Raw genomic sequence first — 27,234 nt, 5'->3', positions numbered from 1 at the left:
TTTCTATACTCATTGAACAACCCCCCATTTCCCCCTCTTCCTAGTCCTTGGTGACCACCATTATACTTTCCGTTTCTATGAATTTGATTACTTTAGATAACTCATATAAGTAGAATCATGAAATGTATATCTTTATGTGGTTGGCTTATTTCACTTAGCATAATGTCCTCTAAGTTCATTCATCTTTTGCATATGATAGGATTTCCTTCTTTTTAAGTATGAATAATATACATTATATTCTACATTTTCTTTATCCATTCATGCATTGGTGACATTTAGGTTGCTTACATATCTTGGCTGTTGTGAATAATGTTGCAATGAACATGGATGTGCAAATGTCTATTAGATATTTTGTTTTGAAATCTTTTGGATAAATACCCAGGAGTGGGATTGCTGGACTGTAAGGCAGTTCTATTTTGAATTTTTTAAAAAAAATATTTAATTAATTTATTTATTTAGAGAGTGAGGGGGAGAGGGCCAGAGGGGCAGAGGGGGAGAAGGGGAAAGGGGGAGGGAGAGAGACAAGCAGACTCTGTGCTCACTGTGGAACCTGACATGGGCCTCTATCCTACAACCTTGAGATCATGACCTGAGCTGAAACCAAGAGTAGGCTGTTTGACTGAGCCACCCAGGCACCCTCTATTTTTAATTTTTGAGGATACTCCATACTGTTTTTTCCATAGTAGCTGCATCATTTTATAATCCTACCAACAGCATACAAGGGTTATAATTTCCCCCATCTTTACCAACACTTTATATATATTTATAGTGGTCATTCTAATAGTATGAGGTAATATCTCATGCCAAATTCTGTCTTGCACTTTAGTTAGTTGTTTACATGTCTGTTTCTTCACTAACCATAGAGTAAGCATTGCCTATTAATAGTAACCTCATAGTGCCTAGTTCATAATAGGTGCTCAAGGCATACTTAATAGTTTAATTCTTGTTAGTAGGTAAATAATATTCTACTTCTTATTGATTATACCTCTGCCAGTATGTATAGAAAGAGTTGATCTAACACCAACCATATCCTCTACTTTTTAAAAGAAAAGAACATGAACTATGTTTCAATATTATTCCTTTTCCCATGGAATTTGATTGACTCAATGGTGTAGTTATTCTATTACTATTCCAAAATGAATATTTTTTTTTAAAAGAAATAAACATCATTATATTGTTTTGTAAGTAAGGGCTTTGTTTTAAGTTAAAGTGTTATATGCTATAAATTAATACCTAAATGCTTACTTATATGTAATATGTTTATCTGTAATAACATATATAGGAGAAAGTGTTTTGCATATGATAAATTGGACCTAACAACCAATGACAACTCATAGTAAGTGAACAAACTTCTCAAAAACAACTGGAACTACATGATTTATTGAACACAATGGGATGAAAATAAGACTTTTTACCTTTTCTCCTTTAGTGTTGTACTCAAAGGTCCTCAACATTTTCTATTACAGTTTGCTAAAGTGTGCTAATATATCTCTACATTTTATTTGCAATGTTATTTTATCTTTCTCTTGGACATCTGCTCATACTTCATCCTTTTGAGAATTTTTTAAAGGCTGTTTCCCCCTAAGATTGCCTGCTATAGCTATGACTGAAAAGATATGTACAAAATAAAAAATAGGAGAAGGACAGCAGGGCTATTACATATGGTCCAGTCACATTAGCTTAGATCAGAAGTGCTTATTCTGTTTTTTTTTTTTACATCTTATGTCACCTGGTCTTTGGAATCTGACTTTAGGCAAACTAAGAAAACACAAATTCAGTGGATAGTTAAAAGGTCACAGTTAAATTTCTTAGGACTTGAATTGAGTCACATCTGGAGGGACAAGCTTGAGTACCAAGTGCCAGTACTAGTGGGAAAAAAGCACAAAACTTTACACATTGTGAGAATTCCATAACAAAAAGGACAACCATTTTAATGTATGATTAAAATTCAATATTTGTAAAAATGACTACAAAAATAAAACCTCAACAAAAAGAAGGCCTTGATGGATAATAAGCAATTCTAACACAACATTTGTGTTGACCTTTATTGAGTAAAATATGTTGGTAGTTGTGCTCGACATGATGGAAGGGGTTGGCTTATACTGCCTCGCTCTTATTCTTCCCAATCTTGAGGATCCAGCAAGCTAGGATGTCCCCAGGCTTTGCTAGTCTCTGCAAGCAATGAGGTCACATTAACATAAATACCTGCATTTTGCTCCTTGGTGGTGTTCACCTGTGCAACTCAGGGGCCTCAACTTTTTCCTGCTCCCATTCAAAACCTCCCTTTTATTTCTAGGATTCTCTGGGAGAGTTCTCCTGAGACCTGAAAAACAAGACCATTAATCTGCTCTTGTCTCTTTGAAGTCTGCTGGTTGTGAGTCACCCACTGTCACTTGCTGGTGCTGTGCTGAGTGTCTCGGTCCCTTCTGTTGCCCTTTCCCCAACTGTTCCACATTTTATCACTTGGGCTTTACTCAGCCTGTGTAAGTCACAAATTTCAGCGAGTTTCTCCTAAACACAGCCTCTCCAGCTCCCATCTTCAACCTTTAGCTGTTCTTCAATCTCCACCTTCTATATTCTACCCACTGCCCTTTACATCTGTATGAGCATGTGCATGTGCATAAACACACACACACACACACACACACACACACCCACACACACACAACCCTCACGTCCTTCACACAGTTCAGGCACTCAAAAGCCAAACCTCTCTAGCCAAAAGACAAGAGTCCTTCCTCATTTCAACCCAAGCAAATAGGTTTGGAGGAAGAAGAGGAGGGTATGCTCCATGTATTTGCAGTCATTTGCCTGGGTTCCAGCATGAATATCCAACCTGATTTTCATGATATGATAGAAAGGGGAAATCAGAGTGAAAGGGGTTGAATAGGGCCACTGGGGTGTAAAGTAAGAAAATAAGAAGAGAAGAGCTCAGCTTTTGGAGTTTCTTGGAAGGTACAAGGAAATGAAAGCAGCATATAGTACTGGTGAAGAGTATAGACTGCTGGGTTTCAGATCCAGTTCTACCACTTATGGGACTTAGAGCAGTTACTAAAATCTTCTGCACTTAATTTCTCTCATCTCCAAATTGAGAATAATAATAGTATCCACCTCACAGGGTTATGGTAAGGATTGAAGTAATTAATATATGCAAAGTACTACTAAGTGCTATATAAGTATTGGCTATTGTTATTTATTATTATTATTTGCCACTGAGCCTATAAATTAATCCTAGATTCTGTATCTTTGCCTTAGTCAGGAGTTGAATTAATCTACATGTATCTGTCGGTTCTGAAGTTATAATCCACGTCTCTGGATCCAGAGACACTTGTGTTCAGCAGGCCATTAAAACAACCCACTCACTCATGCTGTTCTTATGGCTTCTCTGAGCTCCTGGGCTCCAGATAATTCCTGTGTTTCTGCTTCTCCAAGCCTGCTACCTCTGTCTTCCTTAACCAAATCGGCCTGCTGTCTCTGTCATCATGAGTAACTTCTAGACATCTTTTGCTTAGCTGGACCTGTAGTCTTGGCCTCTCTGAGTCAGCCCTCTCCTGGTGTCAGATGTACTCTGCCATGACAGCGTCAGATATTCGGAGACTAGAAACAGATGGATTATGATAAACACGATATATTGTGCCCTCACTCATCTTGGCAACAGGTGGCTGCTCAGCCAGCTGGGGTCTTTCTGAGGACACTCTCCCAGGCCTCCCTCTGACCATTTGCACTCCAGTCCAGATGGTGACATGGCTCCCCAGAGTCCTGAATCAACTTAATGGGAGATGGCAGGGTTATGCTGATTTTGCCTAGGGTCTAATACAGGCATAGAGGTTTTTTTAAAATTTTACTTTCTAATTCAGGAAAAAGGAACAAGCCTTATGTGAAAGTCATGTTCACAATGTGGTTTCAAATTCTGTCATAGGAAGTCTAAATTTACGTGATTAAATTAGCATTCATAAATGCCAAGGGCCAGAAAGCAAATTAATTTGTTTTTATCATTGGAGAAGAATAAAGATGACTTTGGGTAATCTAAGGTATTAGGTTATTTACTTTGTCTATCTGATTTCCCTTTGTAAAGATTCCTGCTACATCAAAATCATGGCAAACATACTTGTTATTATATATTGGGTACAGGTTCGCCTTGGTAAGAGATGGAGGCAAGTTGCTTTCACTTAAGGTTAAAACTACTTTACATTATATTCTGGAACTAACCTACTTTCAAACAAATTATGGCTTAGAAGAACAGTACATATTTGCTTAAAGTTATCTCTGCTTATACAGTGTTTTCCAATGCATTTATGCAAGTGTTGATTAAATCCTTCATGTTGCTTGAATGCTTTATGATCATGAATTGTTGGTTAAGGAAATCAAGGAAAAACGTTCCAAGACCAAGGCATAGACATTTTTGAGGTTTAAAAAGAATAAAAATAGTATGGCATTATTTAAGACTGGTTGAGAAATTTATAATAACTGCAAAGGATGTAGTTTGTGGACTTTTCCCAGTTAATTTAAAAATCCTAAGTATCGAAAATTTTAATCTTAATATTTAAACATGAACTTTGGAATATCTAGAACCAGAAAGGTTCTCAGTTCTAAAAGATAAGTTTAAATATATATGTATTTTTCTGATAGAGTAGCATACTTATTATAGATGTATGCTAATCTATGACATTCTGACATACATCTGTGAACCATTAATCTATGACATAAAAGCTTCGGTAACATTCTTCTCAGTAACACGGCTCCTTATTGAAACATGACAGAATTCTGATGTGGCCTCCGTTGTTTCCTTGTCCATCATCAGCGTTTCATGTGTCTGCTATTTTCCATGTCTAACCCTGGAGATTAAATTCAATGAACAGGAAAGAAAAGTTAGGGAAGAGAGGAAAACCAATGAAGGGCAGAGAAATCAGAGCAACAGCAATAATACTGCCAACATAATCTTCAGTATTTTGAGGATCATATTTTTAAAAAGGTAAAATCATGGTTTTCATACAAATATAAAATGAACAGTGTCAAAGATTTTATTTAACTCATTAGTTAATGAGGAAACCAGTAAGATGTTGCAGCTGGTTAAAAGGGGAATTTATATTCTCTGTGGGACAAATCTATTTGCATTTGAATGAAGAGAAACCGTTTGCATAACTATGGATGAGAAACTTTTTCATTACTATCAGTTTTCTAAATAGGCTAGTCAAAGGGGGAGATAACCCTAGTTAGTGATTGAGCTAAGCAGAACCCCAATTTCTTTCTTTCTTCTCCTTTTCAACCATTTAGAAGTCATTCACAATTTTTCCTGATATTTGTATACATGGTACTTAGGAACTGAATTGTGTTCTCCCAAATTCATATGTTGAAGCCCTAACCCCCAATGTGACTATATTTTGCCATAAGACCTTAAAGAGGCAATTAAAGTTAAATGAGGTCGTAAGGATGGGGTCCAAATCCACTATGACTAGTATCCCTATAAGAAGAGGAAGAGACACCAGGTTAACTTGCATATGCAACAAAGACCATGTGAAGACACAGCAAACTGGCCATCAGCAAGCCAAGGAAAGAGGTCTTAGGAGACTGTAAACCCACCAACACCTTGACCTTGGACTTCTAGCTTCCAGAACTGTGAGAAAATACATTTTTTGTTGTCTTAGCCCCCTAGTCTGTGGTATTTTGTTATGGCAACCATAGGAAATGAACACAATTCCTGAATCCTACTATAACATGAGTAGAGGAAACATTTCAAAGAGAGTACTGTTTTATTCCCAAATTAATGAAATTATGGAAACTTAGCAGCTGGCTGACCATAATGCCTATCCATTGATGCCATCTCCCTGCTAGCTCCCACTTCTGTGGCATTTGAACCCCCACTTAAAAGGGATTGTGAATGTCAGGTGAATATCATGAAGCAAAAAGCCTCTCTCTCCTTGCTGCTTCCAGAGACAGTTTTGTCTGCCAGCTCAGCACCCTCCTCTTTTGTTCTCCTCCATTTCTCTCCAATTTATCTCCCAGCTTCTCCTCCCTCTAGAAACATCCCTTCCCCAGGAATGAGGCAGAGGACAGGCACCAAGGTCTATAGGTTATATCATAATACTAAGTTGTATTGGATTTTATGTTAATTTGGTTTCTGTTTAAAAAAAAAAAAGGCAAACACAATCTTGTTAGCTGCTATTCACTACCCAGTGAACCTTGCAGGTCCACTTCTGAAACAGACCTGAGAACAGCCCTACCCCCAGGCAGCTTCCAATCATAACTGTTCTGAAAACATTATCAGCACAATCTCAAACTCTTACTGTTATTCGTTTTTAAATTTAAAGTATAATTGACATATAATAACCTTTTAGTTTCAGGTGTACGTCATAGTGACTCAATATTTTTATACATTACGATATGATCCCCACAATTGATCTAGTTACCAAATCTATCACCATACAAAGTTATTACAGTATTATTGACTATTTTCCCTATGCCGTACATTTCATCCTCATTACTTATTCTGTAACTGGAAGTTTGTACCTCTCAGTCCCTTTCACGTGTTTTGCCCATCCCCTGTCCCCCCACCCCCGCTGGTAACCAATAGTTTGTTTCCTGTATCTATGAGTCTGTTTCTATTCTGTTTTGTTTGTTCATTTATTTTGTTTTGTTTTGTTTTTAGATTCCACACATAAGTGAAATCATGCAGTATTTACCTTTCTCTGTCTGACGTATTTCATGCAGCATAATGCCCTCTAGGTCCATTTTATTTTTATTCTTAAAGACTTCACATCTCTTTTGGTACCTGCCTCAAGGTATCAGCATCCTTAGGCCTTTGCCTCTAGGCTCCTTTTTTTTCCTCTTCAACTCCTTTCTTTTTTTTTTTTTTTTTTTATTATTTATTTGACAGAGAGACACAGCGAGAGAGGGAACACAAGCAGGGGGAGTGGGAGAGGGAGAAGCAGGCTCCCCGCAGAGCAGGGAGCCCGATGTGGGACTCGATCCCAGGACCCTGGGATCATGACCTGAACCGAAGGCAGTCGCTTAACCGACTGAGCCACCCAGGCGCCCACTTCAACTCCTTTCTTATAAAACAAGAAATTTGAAAGCTTCTGAGGGGATATTTCTGAACCTGTAATGCTTTTTGCCTGGAAAGTTTCCACTATAGAAATTTCACTAACACTTAAAAAATCATCATAATGGGAATGGCAGAGTAAGGAGATCAGTAGACCCTAAGCAATTTAAGTGGTGAAAATTATAAAAAAAATATTTAAAGTCTCTGGAAATTTTCCTGAGGGTATACAGCAAATGGAGAATCGTTCAGAAAAATCTACTAAATCTTTTGGTAGGAACACCAGAGTCTATGGTATTTCAGCCACAACCCACTCCATCACCTCCCCCATGTTATGAAAATCTACCTGGTATAGGGAAGGAAACAGGAGCTCCCTTCTTCCCCAGCTCCCATCCTGGGGCTATAATTTCATCCTAGGAGGGGCAGGCTGCCAGTATTTCTCTCCCCTCCCTCCCCACCAGCTTCAATTCCAGTTAGCCATCAGGAGGACCAGGCTGACCTTACCCCATCTCATCCCCATTCATAGGGTAGAAACACTGTCTCAGGTGTGGCAGGCCTTGAATCCTGGGAGCATAATCTTCTCCTCCCCAGTTGTCTCATCTGGTATAGGTTCCACACCAGAAGGGGCAAGCTGAGGAGACCAGAAGCAACCATGCTCAGCTGCATTGCTGTGGTGCTGGAGTTCTGCCTAGGGAGAAAGGCAGACTGTTAGGATGAAGAGCTCCACCAGTTGAGGGGACTTACTTTATATGTAACAGATGGAAAAATATATATCATGCAAACAGCAACCATAAGAGAGCTGAAATGGTTATGCTAATATAAGACAATGCAGACTTTAAAACAAAAAATGTTTCTAGAGATAAATAGGGATATTTTATGATGATAAAAGGGTCAATCCATCAGGGAGATATAATGATTATAAACATATATTCATCAAACAAACATTTGATAATATTAACTTCATGATCCAAGAACAACATTTCTAAAAGATTCAGAGGTATTAACAGTAAACATTAATTCTGACAATTGTTGAGCACGAATATGGGCCAGGAATTGTGACAGCCTTTGGAGACCCAAGTATATAGACCTCTAATCCTGAAGAATTTAGTAGACATAGGCATTAAAAAATTATTAATTTGCTAATGTAATAGGATGAGGGTTCTTACAGAGTATTTAAAGAAAGCATTTCAGTAAAAAGGATTAATTTAGCACAATAATAAAAACAAAACAAATTCACTCTATTAATAAAGTCTTACAAAATTCTTTTACATCATTATTTTATTTGATCCTAACAACTACTTGCTTTTATACAGCTGAAGAACTTGAAGTTCACAAAAGTCCGAAAAACTGATATGTAAATATGTTTACAATTATCAAAGGAAAAAAAGTTGCCCACAGAACTATGTGCATTATGTGATTCCATTAAAAATTAAATAAAATATACATACGGAGAATAGGTTTTGGAAGCATATAAATCAGAGTGCTAAAAGTAGTTATTTAGGGATAAATAGGATTGTGGATATTTTTTATTTTATTCCTTTTTATTGTATATATTTTCTGCTTTTTCTTTAATGAACATGTATTGCTTTGGGCATATTAAATTCACAAAACAATAAAGTTGAACCTCTATCTGGGACCATTAACAAAAATTAACTCAAAATGGATCATAGACTTAAATGTAAGACCTAAAACTATGTAACTCTTAGAAGACTTTGGAATAAATCTTAAGACCTTAGGTTAGGCAAAGCCTTTTTTCTATAATGCTAAGAGTGAAAACAAAAGTAACAAAAGAAAAAATAGATTGAACTTCATCAAAATTAAAACATTGTGGTGCAAATAACAATAAGAAAGTAAAAACACAATCCACACAATGGCGGAAAATAGCATAAAGATCTCTTACAACTCAATAATAAAACAAAAACCCCATTATATAATGGGCAAAGGGTTAAGACATTTTTCCCAGGAAGCTATACAAATAGTCAGTCAGCACATGAAAGGTATTCAACTCATTAGTCATTAAGGAAATGCAAATAAAACCCCTGATGTCATACCTCTACATACCCACTAGGATGGTTATTATAAACAAAAAAAAAAACAATAGCAAGTGTTAGTGACGAGGTGGAGAAATTGATATTCTTATACATTGCTGGCGAATGTAAAACAGCACAGCTGCTTTAGAAAACAGTTTGGCAGATTCTTCAAAATGTTAAACAGTTATAGAATCCAGTAGTTGCACTCCTAGATATATACTCATTAGAAATGAAAACACATATCCACACAAAAACTCGGACATGAATGTTCATAGCAGCATTATTCATAAAAGCCAAAAAATGTCAACAACTCAAATGGCCATCACCTGATGAACGGTTAAATAAAATGTGGTCTATCCATACAATGGGAAGTTATTTGGCAATAAAAAGGAAGGAAGTACTGATACATGTACACTATGGATGGATCTTGTAAAAGTTACGCCAAGTGAAAGAAGCCAGTCACAAAAGATTATGTATTATAGGAGCCTGTTTATATGAAATGTACAGAATAGGAAATCTATAGAGATAGCCGATAGATTCTTGGTTGCCTGGAGATGGGGATGGAAGGAGCAGGAAACATTGAGGATGACTGTTAATGGGTATAGGGTTACTTTTAGGGGAGGCAAAGAGGCTTTAAAATTAGATTGTTGCAAAATCCTGTGAATATACTAAAAAAAACATTGTATTGTACACTTGAAATGGGTACAATTATATGGTATGTGAATTATATCTCAATCAAGCTTTAAAAAGTACCATATCTTTAGAGTGCATTACGGTTAGCAAAGATACTTTCCTAGACATTTCTCTTAAACATCACAGTAACCTTTGTTGCTATTTCTTAATAATTTTAAAGGTATTATTTTCAATGAGTTTTTGAAGAGAGGGAACTGAGTTTCAAAGAGTGACTTGTGCAAGGCCATGTTAGCAGAGCTAGGAGGTGGATACTAGATCTGAATCTAAATCTCCTGCTCTTTCCACTTACCAAGCTACTGGTTATATTACACCTGCAACTATCAAATTTCAATATGATTTTTGTAGTTACCTAAAAGTTGTACCTGGATGGGCACCACAATTTTGTAAAACCCAAAACAGAATCGTTTAGAATTATTTGCATGTGACACTGTAACATTGAATTTGTTTGAACTTCTGTGAGCCCGTTGAAAGGATTACATTTGAATGGAATAAAACAATTGATTTTATCATGAGATTGCCCACATTAATCGCCTAGCTAGGAACTGAGGAGAAAAAAATTTATATAATAGTCTTTAGATCTCCTTTACTTTTTTTTTTAAAGATTTTATTTATTTAATTATTGAGAGAGAGAGAGAGACCAGGGGGAGGGGCAGAGGGAAAGGGAGAGAGAGAATCTCAAGCACATTCCCTGCTGAGCACAGAGCCAGATATGGGGCTTGAGCCCATGATGCTGAGACCATGACCTGAACCAAAATCAAGAGTCAGCTGGTCAACCGACTGAGCCACCTACGCACTCCAGATCTCCTTTACTTTTATATGCATATTTACTATGCTAAAATTCCAAAATCAAAGACAAATTGAAAAGTGAATGAAAACAATAACAGCTCTCTTAATCCTTGGTCACTCATATGTAACTAGACATTTATATTTTTAGTAAGTTAAAACTTTGTACGTTTCACTCACTGTAGATCCAGAACAAATAAACGGCTTTGATACTTTTAATATGGTTTGTGGGAAAGTGCCTGAGACATGGGCAAGGGTTAATACACTTAATAATCTGACTAATACTTTTTTTGGAGGGGTCACGCAGGTCTCCTGCTTTCTGCTGTAGCTCTCTCTACAGAGCACTGCATTCTGAATGCTGAAGCACAACACTTCCTGGACTGTAAAATAAAACCATTAGTTCTCTTTGACCCTATTCCGGGATAATTTGACTAGAAATTAATAACTGTCAACTGGAGATATTTTGCTGGCCCTAAGGCAAAAGGATGTGTGACTCCTCCTTCAGGTTACTCACAGCGCATACCACATTTACATTCAAAGATTATGTTACTGACTGGAGTGGGGAAAAGGATTTTAATTTGCAAAACAATTATTGCATTTTCTGAGGTCATGAATTTGGTTTTCTAGATGTTTCAGATGTTTTAAAGTGCTGCCTCCCTCAATTGCTGAGTAACAAGCAAAGCTAATGATACGGTTTCTGCGACTTTGTAATACCATGTTCACTGTTTTACATTTGAACTGGATTTTTATAAAACATTTTAAACAAAATTATCCCATGACTACAATATAAAACAATAACAAGAAACAAAAAAAATCAATGGCAAATAACATTTACCTATTTTTCTTGAATGAGCTGTCATTTTCTTGAAATAAAAAAAATAGACCCTACAAGACAAATTTTAAATTGTGGTTGAAATTTATTTCACTATACTTTTCTTCCTCTCACATATTTTCTCTTTGTCCTATCCCTGGCCAAAGAACCAAACACTCTTTTTCTTTCTTCATGCACATTCTCCTGTGCTGCTAATTCGTGGCAACAATTGTCCTGAATCTCTAAAAGCTTTGTGGGCATTGTTACTGGAAGAGGGGTATCTTTTCATTTTTTAATCCCACCAAACTCTCATTTGTTGAGTGCCTTCTTTGTGTTAGGAGCCTCCCCTACGTGACCTCACTTATCTCCCAACACTTTGAGGTGCTATTTTCATCTTTACATGAGAAAAAATGAGGCTCAGAGAGGTCTGATAACTGCCAAAGGTCACCGAGCTAGTGATGGGAAGCATTGGAGCCAGCTTTGGTCCCTAAATTCATTGTGTACTTTTCTGCTGCCCTAGTTGACAGGTCTCTGCCCATCTTCAACTGTCCTCATCAAATTGTCATGACGATCGGATAGTCTGGGATCCCGCAGCTAAATTCTCAGGGCCCATGAAGATTTAGATTAATGTCAGCTCGAGGCAGCTTTGTTTTGTGTCTTCATCAGGACTTTAAAAGGACAGGACTTCATCAGGACTTTAAAAAATGAATTCCAGCAGTGCCCTGGAATTCATTTGGATGGTGACAGTGACACCTGAGTTCCTTGGGGGCCTCAGGGATGGTTGGACACAGACAATCTGGAAGCTAAGCAGCTACCTTTGAACACAGAGGAGGATCGTGGTTGTGCTTATAGTAGACGTGTGTATCCCTCCCTCCAATTGCACGGTAGCCAGAAGGAGAAATTCGGAGGGGTTGCAGCTATAGGTAGGAAAAAAAAGTTTGGGCATTGCAGCAAGACATAGCTGAGTTTGCATCTCATCTCTGCTGTTATTTCCAAATGAAATGAGGCAAGTTAGTTCATAGGAGTCTATTTCCTCATTTGTAAAATGTGGATGGCAGACCTTAGCTCTCTGAATTGTCATGGGGATGAAATTAGGTTATAAAAAGGAGTAGGTAGTAGGCACTCAACAAATGTCAGTTGGCCTAATACTTCCCAGAGATCCAGTGAGGAGGGACAGCCACGGAAAGAGTGCTTGGGTAGATTTTGTACTTGATTCTATGAGACTTCCAGGCTGGCGGCTTGGGACTCGGGTGTAGCTACTAACGCATGACAGCTCTGTGGTGCTTTATCATGTGCCACACATTCTTTCATTATTTCACTTGATTCTTATAAAATCTTTGTGGTAGGGGCATGACTAGCAATTTATACATCTACTATTTAAATTCCATTTAATACAGATGAAGGGACTGATGCTCGGAGAGGTCACATAACTTCGAAAAAATCAGAGAATTGTTAGGGAGAGACGCTAGGAAAAAAGCCAGGTCTTTCTTCATCGGTGTCTTCATTAGGGGTCTGTCTTGAGAGGTGGGTACATGGTTGTGCTGCAAGGTTTATGGCATTCAGATTGACTTGAAACCATGGTTCCTACTTCTCTCATTCCCCTCTGAAACATGTCTTAAATAAGAAAGCATGCCTTCTAATGGGCAACATAGAATACATTTCAGTGATATTTTTGTAAGCTTGGCAATTTATGCTGATTGATTTGTTGTGTCCCCAAAACAAGTATCATTTCTATATTTTCAATTACCATTTGCATTTCCTCTAAGATTTTATACCAGTCTAGTCATCTAATGAATTAAATTTGCATTTATTTCACTTCAGAAAGGTGAGAGAATTTCCTATTATAAATAATTTAACTGAAAAAATTTACATAAATTGAATTCTTGGCATTTCATTTTAATGGTATTGGCCATGGAAAGTAAACAGCAACCTAACTTGATAGCTTTTTTTTTTTTTTTTTTTTTTGCATTTTGTCATTGAAAAGATTTTAAGGTAATGTCAGTTTTTTTTTTTTTTAAGTAAGATTGTATTAAGGGAATTGTTCACATGAGCAATTATAGTTTTCTGATTTCATTACACATACCATAAATGATTTCTTTTGGTGTGCACTGCTACCTTAAGTAAAGAAAAATAGGAAGAGGATAATTTTTACTGATAAGAAACAGTTGAAAAAAAAGTTCAAATGAAGGTGTAGGGAAGGTAGTCATATACACAGTATTTCTACTATTTCTCTGCTCAGGAAATCAGGCCTGGTAATGAACTTAGATTGTTCCGTTCAATTTCAGCTAGTAGCCATAATGAATCAAATTACTCTATAATCTCATTAATACTAAATAGCTCTCTTTCTAGCTTTTGGTTTCCTAAATAACTATCCATCCACATCTTGGTTAAGGACTTTCCCTAGTGCCTTTAGTAATTAATGGATGGCAGCATTCTTCGATGGCTACTTGAAAAGCCAAAGATCATTTACTGCATTTGGAAAAATCCAATGGATGTCTGACAGGACATGAGAGTTACTTGCATCTGTCAATCTCTTATTTGGTCATCAATGTACATACAACATGTCAGTTAGATGATCTCTGTAGGAGGAAGTAAGCCTTGTTAATCCCTATGAAAACCAGAAATCGCTATTCCATCATTCCAACTTAATGGCTGATTTTTATGCTGGAAGAACAGTGCATATACATTTAAAGTACCAAGATCTCTGCAGATTCAACAGAATGCTAAGTGAAACAGAGATGCTTTCGTTGCACAATATAATGAATCAGAAACATGAGAAACATAAAAATTTTAAAAACATAAGCCTAAATGTCAGATTGCAGAACAACAGCAACTCAACTTTTTTTTACTATGTTTGATGGGAAAATGTTAGAACAAACTATTGCACTTAATCTTGCAGAGGCTCAGAATCGGATATACTCATTCCTCATTTGTTTCTGCATATTATTAGAATAAAATTTAAAATCCGTTTTAAATTTTAATTTCCTTTGTCTACAACAAAGAATGTGTATATGATTATGAGTCGTGATGTAGCTCAGTTCATGATTTAGCAATGGCAAAAAAAGTAGGCTACTTACATCAGTAACCCTGATTTGTAATTTCCTTCATAGATAAGTAATGAAATGATATTACATATCTATTCAAATAAAGATTCCAAGGTGAGCTATAGGCAATATAGGTACAGGAAAAAAAAATGTGAAGTTACTTTCTACGTGATCATGATTTTATGTCAATGAGATTTTAAAAGCAAATAATGGAAAATTTTACACTGTGGTTTCTGGATTAGGTGTAATAAATTTGGTCAAACAAGTTTGATTGAAATTTGGCTTTTATGGCTATAGATAGTTATCAGTTCTGAGCCAAAGGAAATGCAAAGTTGGGAGTGTTATCACTTTGATACTCTTCTTCTAGCATAAAATACTAAACATAATGGCCTGTCTCAGATTACAGATTACTCCTTTTTCTTACATTCTCATAATGCATTGTTTGTCAATCTCTAATCGAATAGCTCCCTGTATTAGCTTCCTAGGGCTGCTGTAACAAATTACCACTAACTGGGTGGTTCAAGATAACAGAGATTTATTCTCTCACAGTTCTGGAAGCCAGAAGTCTGAAATTGAGGTGGCAGCAGGATTTGTTCCTTCTGGAGGCTCTCAGAGAGAACCAATTCCATGCTTCTCTCCTAGCTTCTGGTGCCTGCTGGCAATCCTTGGTGTTTCTTGGTTTACAGCTGCATAACTCTGATCTCTGGCTCTGATTTCACATGGCTTTTCCATTTGTGTCTGTGGGTTCTCAAATCCCCCTCTGCATTTTTCTTATAAGGACTCTCATCATTGGATTTAGGGTCTAGGATGACCTCATCCTGAAACCCATAATGTAATTATATCTGCAAAGACTTTTTCCCAAATAAGGTCACAGTCACAGGTACTAGGGGCTAGGACTTGGACATATCTTTTTGAGACCCCCCTATTCAACCTACACACTCCCTAGTGCCCCAGTTCCATGAATTGGTTCAAGTCTGACCTAAGTTTCCCAGATGGCAGAGAAATAAGAGAATCAGTGATAATGAAGTTAATTCTTCATAAAGTCAAATGAATTAAATATAATGATCTTTTGTTCCAAGATTACTCTTTCCTAGTTTCTTCTTATTCAAATGTGATGATAATAATAGATAATAATAATAAATGGAGGTTCTTTGGGGGAAGGGAGAGGGCACGTTTTGGTAAAGACCATACTAATGTAATAAAGCTCCTAATCTGATTTCTCTATTAGGACTTTTACTTGCCAGTAGCCCAAACTCCAACTATGTCTGAAAATACAGCTGTTGGGTGCTCTGGAGTCATTCATCCAACGTACATTTTTTGAATATTTATTTTGTACCTATTACTGTCCAGCTATAAAAAAGACATTAAATGCCCATATTCTCATGAAGCTCACATTGTAATGACTCACATTTTTTAACCTGGCCATCAAGGGGTAAGAATCATTCTCATCAGCTACAGTGAAAGTCATTTTCAGAGAAGGATCCCAATTGGCTCAGCTTGGGTTATGTGCCTTGCCCACCCTTGAACCAATTACTGTGACTGTGAGCAAGGTACTCTGATCAACCCAGCTTGGGTCACATGCCCAGCACTGAGGTCCACATGATAGGCCTATTGCTAGCAGGAGGGAATAGCACCTGTATAAACAAAATCAAAAGATATTTATGACCTTCTGCTACTGGGACACTGAGCATTGCTAGAGGAAATCACAAAACTGTTTTTGTGCACTACAAATTCATGGCATTCAGTCTCAGGTCTTTACTGATAGTCTATGGTCCTTTTGTTCATCTTGGTGTTGATTTTGTGCATTTTTTCACTGGCAACCTGTTGAGATGTTGTGTTTGATGCTGGGGAAATAAAGATAAAGAGTGCATAGACCTTACTCATAAATAACTTGTGGGCAAGAATGACTTTAAACATTTAATTAAAATATAACATGGTTATCTACCCTCAACAGGGTATGGGATAAGCGCCATTTGCAGAGATGAAGAAATAACTAACCAACCCTAGAATAGGTTGAGATTCGCAAAGAAAAAGAGAAGTATGGAGTGGGCCTTCCAGGCATAGATAATAAATGGCACGTAAAAAGGCATGGGCGTTTCAAAGGGCACCACATGTCTGCAGATCAGTTTAGGGTAGCTAGGAAAAGGGTGTGTGGTGGGGAGAGTGCAAAATGTGGCCAGAGGCTTCAGAGTGGAAGTTTTGCATGACTTGGATGGCATCTTTTAGCAAGCCTCTTAAAGGTCTCTGCAGCCTCCAGATTCTCCTCTTTTCCACCCTGAGAGTTGTCATCAGGTTATTCTTCTTGAAGTTTGCTTTGGTCATGTCATCTTCCTGCTAAAAAGCTGACATAGAAGTAGCAAGGATACTTGAGTTTTTGGTGGGAGGGACAGCCACAGAAGAGAAATTGTTGCTTTCTGACCAATAAAAACAGATTCTGCCTCAGGTGCCAATTGGAAAGCTTCTTTCCTTCAAGAGGCTGCTGATAACCTACAACAAGTTCTGTCCACACAGTGAAGGGCAACTCACCTTCGACGGGTCTTGGATGACAGGGGTTTCTGGACTGCCTCAAACTCCTCACCAAGTCAGTGTAGCGACCTGAGAAACAAATTGGTAGAAGCAATGTAGGATCTCATCAAATTGAAATATTCTTTTTCTTTTTTTAAGATTTATTTATTTATTTATTTTAGAGGGAGAGAGAGAGAGAGAGAGAGAGAGAGCATGATCACAGAGGGAAGGGGCAGAGGGAGAGGGAGAGAGAATCTCAAGCAGACTCCCCACTGAGCATGGAGGCTGACACGGGCTTCAAACTCACCACCTTGAGATCATGACCTGAGCCGAAATCAAGAGTCAGATGCTTAACTGACTGAGCCACCCAGGTACTCTTGAATTATTCTTATAATCTTCTTTTGTGGCATTAACAATTTCAAATATAATTAATCCACGTGGGAGGATCTGAGTTTAGCTGTAAAATCACAAAAGAGGCCAGATTATACAATATAGTCTCCTGAATTTGGTGATGATGTCATGGAAACTCAGCATTCAGAGGACATCTGGAGGTTTATTTTTCCTGGTTTTGCAGCCCAAGTTTAACAACTCTGAATTTTGTGGAAACTGGGATACTCTAGCTGGTAAAGCTTATTCACAGTTGACTTAAATGCTCAAAGAAGTTAAAGCAGGCAGAGAGGAGCATCTTTTCCGAAAACTGTTCAAGGACAACTTGAAATGTTGGGCTCTGATCCTTGTCTGTATTAATCTAGGTTATAGTCTGTTTAGTTGGACTAGATAAAAAATTGTTCAACTTTTTTTTTCTCAAAGGATGAATCATTTTTAGCCTCAAATTATAGATGTATTAGTTTAATATCTATCTGTCTGTCTTTTTAGTCTGCATATTCAGTCATATGAACTCAGTGTAATATAGATATAAAATATTTTACTTTTTCTCCAATAATTGAGTTCAAACATCCTCAGTTGAATGGCCTTTTTCACCCCTTACCTACGATTGGACAAGTTTCATTGTTTTCTAGTCCTTTGCAGGTTTACAAAGTTCAGTTTAAAGGTTCTATCTCACATCTAGCTCAAAGCACTACCCATCTTCTAACTCACCCTTGACCAGGGAGGGAGGCTTGCTAGGGAATGGGGGGAACCTATCCCTTGCTTTCCCCTCTTTTTTGGGGCCACTGTGTATCCTTTAGGGTGTTGAGGTCTGGCAAGAAAAATGAGAGAAGATATTAAATAGCACTACTCAATAGTACTACTATGATCCTTTCATAGCTGATGACTTCTGTATAACAGGCACCCAAATCCTGGCTTCCCTATAGGATGTATGTGTTTGTTCTTCAGGGGCCCCATGGGATAGTCTCTACTGCATCATCCCTGACAGGGGAGATGGGCTCCTGCAAGACTTCTCCCAAGTCCCATCAGCTTTGGATCCCAATGGTGCACCCTATAACCTTCCATTGCTTGGCTTGGGCTCCTTTGTCTGTCAGATATCCCATTGGTTATCTTCTGTGGTGTTCCCTCCCCCCCAAGCTCAATGATTCTTAAATCCTTGCCACTTCAAATGGAAGTGTGCAGGCTAGCCCACTAACCCCTCTCCCCAATTTCACACTATTTACTTTAATTTTACTCCAATTCCTTCCCCGTGTCCACCTAGGCAACCTCATATGCTACATCAGTGGATATCCAATCAAGAATTGAGATGGTAGTCTATTTTCTTTGCAGGCACTTCCCTTACAAGTGGCTTTCATCTCTATCATACTCAAAGCTCCTTTGGTAATAAATACTTTGTATATCCTCTTTTTTTTAAATCATGAAATAAAATTCAGAGATAATAAAATATCATAAAAGAAAATATTTTAACCTTTAAAGAACATAATTCAAGAAGAAGAAGAACAATTTAACACTATAAAATAAAGGAAAAAGAAAAAGGATGTAATTTATAATAAAATAATAGATAATATATATTAATATGTAAGTGCTCAGGCATGATTGTACTGGAAAACATAATGAAGTAGTCCGATGCTTGCATTTACTTATGGTGAATACTTGAATTTAAGATAAAGGAGCCAGAAGTCAATCTGTATATAGGAAAGAAAATTAAAGGGCAGAGAGCAGGTGGACCCTAATTAAAACTAATGGAATGATAAGTAATAATAACCTGGCTTATATGTAAATGATAAGGAAAAAAGGAAAGAACCTTAGCCAAGGCAGGGATAACAATGCCATGGCAAATTACAAACTGTCAAAATGGAGAAAATTAAGAATTAGCAAATGATCAAATAACACAGAAAACATACTTCCGGACTTGAAATACCACCACATGGGCAAGCATATATTCAGTAGTTTAATGTCTGGCAAGACATGTGAAAGATATGAAGGTGTAAAACAAATCTTCATTGGGTGGGATTCGCCTGGGCATTAAGCATGTCTGGCACCCCTGCCTCTTTCCCATCAAATGCCTGTAGTGCCCCACAAACACAGTAATTACAAAACCAAAACCAAAACCTCTCAAATTTCCAAAATGCTCCCTAAGGGATAGTTCCTCCCTTGTGGAACAAGGTTTAAAAATATTTCTTTTACAACATTAAACCAGACCATCTCATTGGTGCATCCCAGTTATGGACTGTTTTTTTTTTTTGTTTGTTTGTTTTTTTGCCACATTAAGCTTTAACATGATGTCACTGGTCTACCCTGAAACTCAACACTGCATTTTCTACAAATGTTGTATTGGGGATGTTATTTATATCACAAAGGGTCTTCTGTGCAAATTAACGGGATATATTTATTTCTGATCCAATATTGGGATACTCCAGCTTCTCCTGAGTACTATTCACTTTGAGTCATGTATCTAACCATGTTTCTTTGTGTCAGGCAAATGAAAGCTTAGCTTTCTGTCTTGTATCCAGTGAGTTGGCAGAATGGCATAGAATACCTTGTATATACTAGCTTCATTCTTGATTTCTATTTTATTTTCTGCTTTCTTTCCCCTTTTGCTTTTGTCATTTCATGGGTTTATTTTTTTTTTTAATATTTTTTTCCGTTGGGACAAAATAACTCAAAACTTCCAGTTTTAAGTTTGCAGACTGAACACATGCCCTAATCTCCTCTTCCTTGCACCAAACCCTTGCATCAATATATAAAACTATATACTGTTCATAACTGTGGTTGCAAATAAGGGTTCCTGTGGTGGCCCAGGACCTATGAGGAGAGAAAGGGATTAAAAAACCTGGGGTCTTTGTAGGTGATATCTACCCAAGAAAGCACCATAGGATGTAGAGCCCAGGGATAAGGGGCATGGTACCATGGGAAGGACAGCTGCTCAGATTGATCTTTCAATATCTCAGTATCATCTCATATTCCATACCAATTTGCTCACATCACCGATTGGACTTTGGTAATGCAAAATATTATTTTTGCTTGGAACTTTTGCAGCGTATGTATCCTATAAGCCACCTTAAAATATTAAAGTGGGTTATAAAGAATCTCAATGGTGTGATTATTAGTCATATCTCTCCACTAATGCAACTGCATATCATGGTTACATTTTAATCATCTTCCTCCCTCTTCTTTTTAAAATCCTTATTAGCAACTCAACATTTCATCATTTAAATTAAATGTTTATTCTAACTAGTTTATTTATTAACATTGAGTATAAGTAATTTTAGGTTTACTCTGAAATTAATAATTCGCACTGAGCTTAAGTCAACTTTCCTATTCTTGAAGCATTGGTAAGTCCTGATTCTGCAAGATGTTCTGCAGAGAAATACACCTCTTCCTAGTGAATAATAATATAATAGTATGCTGTCTGTCATATACTAAAATGATGCAATTGACCAACTGTCAGGAAATGTTCTCTGAAATCTTTTGTAGTTATCATGCTGAATTACTCTGCTGGCTGTTCTTAGGGATGCAGTCTTGTTGTAGAAAGAATTTTCTCTCTATGAAGTTAATTGGCTCAGGTAGGAATGAATGTGCAACTTTAGCCTCATAAGCATCATACCTTCTAACCAAGTGAATTGCTTAAATAATATTTATTATTATTATGTATAATAACATTTTGTTTATTAAAAGCCTGATGCCAACTGCTTTCTGCATAGTGTTAATTTGTCTCCAACTGTCTTGGGAATTAGGGAAGAGCCAGCGAAGAGATAGAAGAAAGCTGGGAAACAGAAATGGGTGATGGGATGAAGTATAAATTAGCTTCAAATATAGGCATTGAAATTCATTCAAAAGATTTTCTTCCTGGTTTGAAAAAAATGTTGTGTTGCTTTCCTTGTATGAAAGGTAAGTGGTTAAGCACTTAATGTGGTGATATTTGAAAACACAACTGTATTGCTTCTTCTGTTTATAAGAAGCATGCCATTCCTCCTCGGTAGCTGGGAGGTAGGTTATTGTCTCCCTAGAGAGATCAGGAACATGAATAGTTTCTTTTGTGGTCTTTGGGTTTGGAGGTTGGCTGTCTGATTGTCCAGTACTTCATGTTGTGCCACAAAAAAAGGGATCAGAGAAAGAAAGGCTGGGTTGTTGTTGTTGCTGTTGTTGTTGCTCTGTGTTGTATTCTGTATTGTGTTCTGTATTCTGCTGTTTTGTATTGTTTTGTTTGGGGAGGGGCAGAGAAATGAAAGCTTAGCCTTTCAGAAGGCAGGAGAATTCCTCAGAGAAGAGGCCAAAGGCTGACTGCCCTTTTGGGTGGTAGACACCAGGTCTCACCAGAAAGCAGAGCCTAGGAGGTGCCATAACTCATAAATGACATCTGTATGGGTGTCAGGGAGGGCTGTGCACTAGGGATGGTCATATGGGGGACCACAGCTGAAGTGGGCAGTGATGGCATGGATACTACCTGTAGAGTGGTCCACCTTTGCACGTGGATGAGCATGATGAACATCTCAACTGTGACCAAAATCTCTCCTCCTCTATTTCCTTGGGATTCTGTAAGCTCAGGGGAGCTCGGGATTCTGCAATCCTCCTAAGGGAGGGAAGGGAGCCATTTAAAATGACTGACATTGCTGACCATAGCAATTGGGGGTCCAGAGGTAGACTTGATTTGACATAATAAGCAAAGGTGACATTTTCTTGCACTTTGGTTATATTAGCACACACACCTTACCCTTTTTCACTGCAGAGAGTTTCTAAAGGGATTAGTATTATTCCTCGCTGTTCAGAGGCGGAATAACAGAACTTTATTTTCTTTAAACTCCTGTACATACAAAATTGTAGAAACAGTCTTTTTATTTTGTGGAAACTCTTTAAAATAGGTCCAACTGATTTTTAACTGCTGTGTATTTGAACTGACAGTTATGTTAATAAACATTGTATTAATAAAATAGAAACTACTTCTAATTAGTAGAAATTCAAGTTACAATCTTTAACTTATCATGTAAAATAAATAGACTATAAACCTCATTGCTGATTTGTGAATTTCCAGGGACCAAGTAGTAATTGTTTGACTTACTGTTGTAAAGAATGTACCCAAGTGACAAATAGAATTATCATTTAAATATGCTGAGGCTGACATAATTGAATATGTTGTGGAGTTGGTATAAGCTATTTAAAAGTACTCTAAAATGGATGACAAACATAACCTCTGATTGAATTGGCACATGATTCAGAAACTACAGATTTTTCTTATGATTCTATCAGGGAATAATTAGCTGAAAGGATGAGCTTGGTGCCTAAGATTAATGGTAGCATCAATAAGCTATTTGAACTCAATAGGCTAAAAATGAACACATGGAACACAGCAATTAAGCACAGTTGGTTTAAATAAAGCACCCTTACTTGCCAGGAAAATTACCCACTGTGTTTATGTTTCCATTGGGAAATATTTCTTGGGATCGGGGCAACCAAAGCATTTCAAAAACAATAGGAACAATAAGCAAGTTAAAAATACTTCAGAAAGAAAGAGAAAGAAGGAAGCCTTCTGGCTATTACTATCTTAAATTCTTAGTAGAATAACAGAGTGGATATTAAGAAAAAAAGTATTATATATGTATGAAGAGAGTAGTGGAAGCCTGGGAGACAAACAGCATGGGCTTATACAGAACCCATTATAGCAGACATATTCAATTTCATCCCTTTGATCAAATTACAAAGTGGATGAAGGGAACTCAGTAGATATAATATATCTGGACTTCACTAAATCATTTGTTTTATGCCTTTTGAAAGCTTACTTAAAATTGTAATTAAAATTAGCTTAACTAGTTACAATGACACATTGCCTAAAATAAACTCATAAATAAAAAAAGAGAGATCAGATTTAGCAGCCATCTATGAGTTGAGAAAGAGGGAAATGAAAAGCTCCAGAATGGGCACTGGAGAAACAATTGGTCCCTAAAGACAGTGAAAACCATGAAAAGAGCAGAGAGGTGAGATGCTAAAATGTGTTATAGAATGGAATGGACTTTTCAGATACTAGAACTCAATGTTCATTTTGTGGCATCTGGAAAAAATGGGTATTTTTACAACATAAGAAATGACAGAGATTCTGTGTGTAGCCATGCTAGCAAGAGGATCTTCTAGTCTACCACCACCTGATAGTTTTGTTCCTAGAAAACCTTAGTTATCAAAAGTTGTTTCGCAAAAACTGTTGTGTCGGTGCGAAAAAGGGCCTCAGGTCCTAAAGAGTCTGAAAACTGCAAAAATAAAATCCTGTTTTCCATAGAAGGTTTAATAAATATTGCCTTAGAGCCCATCTAGGTTTTAGTCATTAATAATAGTCTTTGTATGCTCATTATCATTAACCCTACCATTAGCACAGTGCTTCCATATATTCATATCATCCTTATTACCCCTATTATGATAAAGAAAGCAGCTGTTGTAACAGTTGCTTCATTTTTTTTCCTTATATGAATGCGTTGGCACCCAGACATGATCCTGCTATAACAGATAATCTCTGTTTGCAAAATATGTTTTGCAATTTATCAATCACATCATATCCAATTCAGAATATGGAAATTCACACTGTCACATAAAAACTGTATATAGAAGTATATTGTTTAACAACACACCCCAAATATGTGTCATTCAGGGTAACTGGCTATAATTTTCAGTAAATTCCACTAGATGGTGAAATCCTATGACACTGTAGTATACTGACATTCAAACAAATTCCAGAGCTCCCCACTCAGAGCCCTAAGCTTTTCCCTAGAGTGTCTGATTGCAAAAGCTCTCATAACACCCTAGCAGAAAGATCCACTGACCTTGTCAGGGCAGGGAGATGCATTTTCCTTCTACTCTCCTTGCTATAAAATTCCCCCCAATCCCCAACGTATGCTTATAAAAGTTGGCTGTGCTTTATAAACTGCCAAAGCTTATAAACCAGAAAATATGGTAATGTGTTAAACAGATATGTAGACTTTCCTCTCCAGTAGCACAAAATTCTTTTTAAGGCAAACATACTGTTACTATGAATCATGATTCTGTTTTCATCTCTCTATAGAAATGTAATTGAAAAATAACACACTGGGGTTATTTTAGGACTAAGAATTAACATAAATTGTGAAAAGAAAATGAGTAACAGAAATGATATTGTCATTTTTGGAATTTGGACATTTATCAACACTTAGAAGTTAGAATTCTGTTCTTCCCAAAGAATTAATTCACATACAAGGCAGCATTTTAGAAGATTAAAAGTTTTAACTGTCTTTTGAGAAAAAAAATAAAAGTCCATGAAAATATTATGTATATGTCTATTTGACAACCCAGAACAAACATGAAAATTAAGAAGAAAAACGTGAAAACACAAAGTAAAATAAAACAAAATATTTCATGTTTCACTAAGTCATTAAGATGCCCACAATTTGTGAGATCAAGTTTTTAATGGCTTTTTAACATTTTTTACTTTTTTCCCCCCACTCAAATCAGACAGTTGCAACAGTCTAATGTGACTAGTCAACTTCCAGGGTTGTAGAGGTGGAATATATTATTCAGTATTTACAAAATTTACTTGCCCAAGGAAAGCCTTCCTGGGGTCCTTGGGTGGCTCCATCGGTTTAGCGTCCAACTCTTGGTTTGGGCTCATGTCATGATCTCAGGGTCGTGAGATTGAGCCCTGAGTTGGGCTCTGCACTTCGTGTGAAGCCTGCTTAAGATTCTCTCTCCCTCTCCCTCTGCCTCTCCCCCCAAAAAAAGAAAGTCTCCCTTTTGGAGGAACATCAAGTATGAAGAGAGTTCTGTTGTTTACAACAGTCTGGGAAACCAACTCATGTTCCCAACTAGAGCTAAGGGTGGCCCATGATGCCATTCCTGCCTTAGACACTTTTGTGTTATCAAACCAGATGGGTGGTTTTCTTAAAATCCAGACAGTGCCGAACATAGAGTCTCTAGGGAAACCAACTTGTTAAGGTCTGAAGATCGTTACTTCTGAAAAACCTGTAAGTTTTCTTGGGCCACAACACCTTGTGTGTAGGATATGTTTAGCTTAGGGGCACCTGGTTGGCTCAGTCCGTTGAGCGTCCGATTCTTGGTTTTGGCTCAGGTCATGATCTTGCGGTTGTGAGTTTGAGCCCCATGTCGGGCTCTGTGCTCAGTACAGAGTCTCTTCAGATTCTCTCTCCCTCTCACTCACTCTCTCTCTCAAATAAATAAATAAAATCTTAAAAAAAAAAAAGGATATGTTTAGCTTAGATTTGGTCACTTCCTTAGTGAACACACTGCTCAAAATTAAGGTGGTAGATTACATCTGACTTGGGATGCACCCCTTATATTAAAGAGTTAAATGGTATGGAAATTGGAATGAGGCTATGGAGTGATGGCAGGGATTTATGATCATGTAATCAGAAGTGGAGTTGAATTTTAGTGTCATAGAAGACCTTTATTTTGTGTAGGTAAGCTAATTAATGTATTTGTTAGTTATGTCAAGGTAGACCTCACGACCTGGCCTAAGTAGGAGCCAGTATTGGAAAGAAAGAACCTCTGTTCTTCTACTGAGGAATAAAAAGAGTTTGTGAGCTGTCACTGGCTACCTGGTAGGCCCTTATCTTAAAATGTACCTGGGATTTCGTTTTATTCATGTATGGTATGGCCAACAGATCAGGAGATGATTGCCATTAAAAGGATAGTTTGTTACAGTTCCCAAGAAGAGACGGGATGCCATGCTGAGCAAGGCCACATGAATAAGCACCAGGACCAATAAGAAGCAGGGGGAGAGCATGGGCAAAAGTCTTTATTGTGGGTTTCCAAGTAAGGAATGAGTGAGGCAGGATAAGCAACTGAACAGGTTTTGGATTAGTATGAATAATTTGGGAGACTCTGGGCTCTGGGGCTGGTCTCTAGTTGTCTAGTACCTGGCCCTAGATGATTAGGGCAGAGGAATATTGCCTCCTGGTGTGTAAAAGCAAGACAGCAGAGACAGTTCTGAGTTTGGGTTCTGGATTGGCTAATGAGAGATGTTCCTCCTGGACAGTAATTCACTATCTCTAAGAATTGGCTGGCCCTGGAGGGGCAATCTCTCCCCGGATGTGAGGGCCCAGATACCAGAGCTTCAAGAATATAGAAAATAAAGAAATATAGTTAATACAGGACTCTGAAATGAGAAGAGTCTAGATAGTAAAAAATTTCAGAACTTAGCCCCAGTATCCTCTTTGCTATTATTCTAACATACTACGCAAGCTTCTGTCTCAGGGCCTTTGCATTTGCTATTCCCTTTACCTAAGCTGTCTTTCCAAACTTCTCTCTATGGCTTCCTCCCTTATTTCCTTCGCATCTTTACCTAAGTAACACTGGTAGAATAAATCTTTCCCCGACCACTTTACATAAAGTTGCACCCTTCTCAACAGTCCCTCTACCTTCCCTGGTTTATTCTTCTTGATCACACGACTCTATACTCACATACATTTTATTGTTTGTTGTTATTACAGTTTATTATTTTGTTCATTTTACTGTTTATTGTTTATTAAGCTCTCTAAAAGCAGTATTTTAAGAAAATATTTTGTTCACTGCTGCATCTCCATTATCTTGAACACTGCCTGTACATAGTATGTACTTAATAAATATTAGTTGAATGAATGAATTAATGAATGGGCAGTGATGTTCAACATGCAACCGAAAGCTGCTTTCTGTTCTCCTGAAACCTCCAGTAATACCCTGCTGGACACACAACCTTGGGTAATGGTGCTTTGGACAATGAACTGGGAATAATGTCCAATTGGGGATTAAAGGGTACAGCGAGAAAATGGTACCACTAGGAAGAGAAACCATGGATAGGGATCAAGAAATAGGCAAGAGTAAGAATTCAGAGTAAAACTGAAGAGTGACAGGTAATCCAGAAGAACTGTAGGCAACTCCGCTCCAGTTCTCAGGGGGCCAAAAGAGGGTTGGCTTTCCTGAGGTATGTGGCAG

The 27,234-nt window shown here is 37.5% G+C and overlaps 1 long non-coding RNA gene across 1 annotated transcript in view; it reads right to left on the bottom strand.

The window, feature by feature from the left end:
• Window positions 1-1,105: 1,105 nt before the first annotated feature.
• LOC116642238 overlaps window positions 1,106-27,234 on the bottom strand; it is a 69,206-nt gene continuing 43,077 nt past the window's right edge. The window contains exons 4-6 of the long non-coding RNA XR_004301326.1: window positions 16,924-16,992; window positions 7,541-7,724; window positions 1,106-4,835 (exon numbers count right to left, since the gene is read on the bottom strand). This is a non-coding gene — a long non-coding RNA (uncharacterized LOC116642238). The remainder of the gene's footprint in view (window positions 4,836-7,540; window positions 7,725-16,923; window positions 16,993-27,234) is intronic.

This window comes from Phoca vitulina, unplaced genomic scaffold (genome assembly GCF_004348235.1).
Source record: "Phoca vitulina isolate PV1807 unplaced genomic scaffold, GSC_HSeal_1.0 scaffold23, whole genome shotgun sequence".
Classification (NCBI taxonomy): domain Eukaryota; kingdom Metazoa; phylum Chordata; class Mammalia; order Carnivora; family Phocidae; genus Phoca; species Phoca vitulina.
Note: the sequence above shows the minus strand (reverse complement) of the source record. Positions and strands in the feature narration are given on the sequence as shown.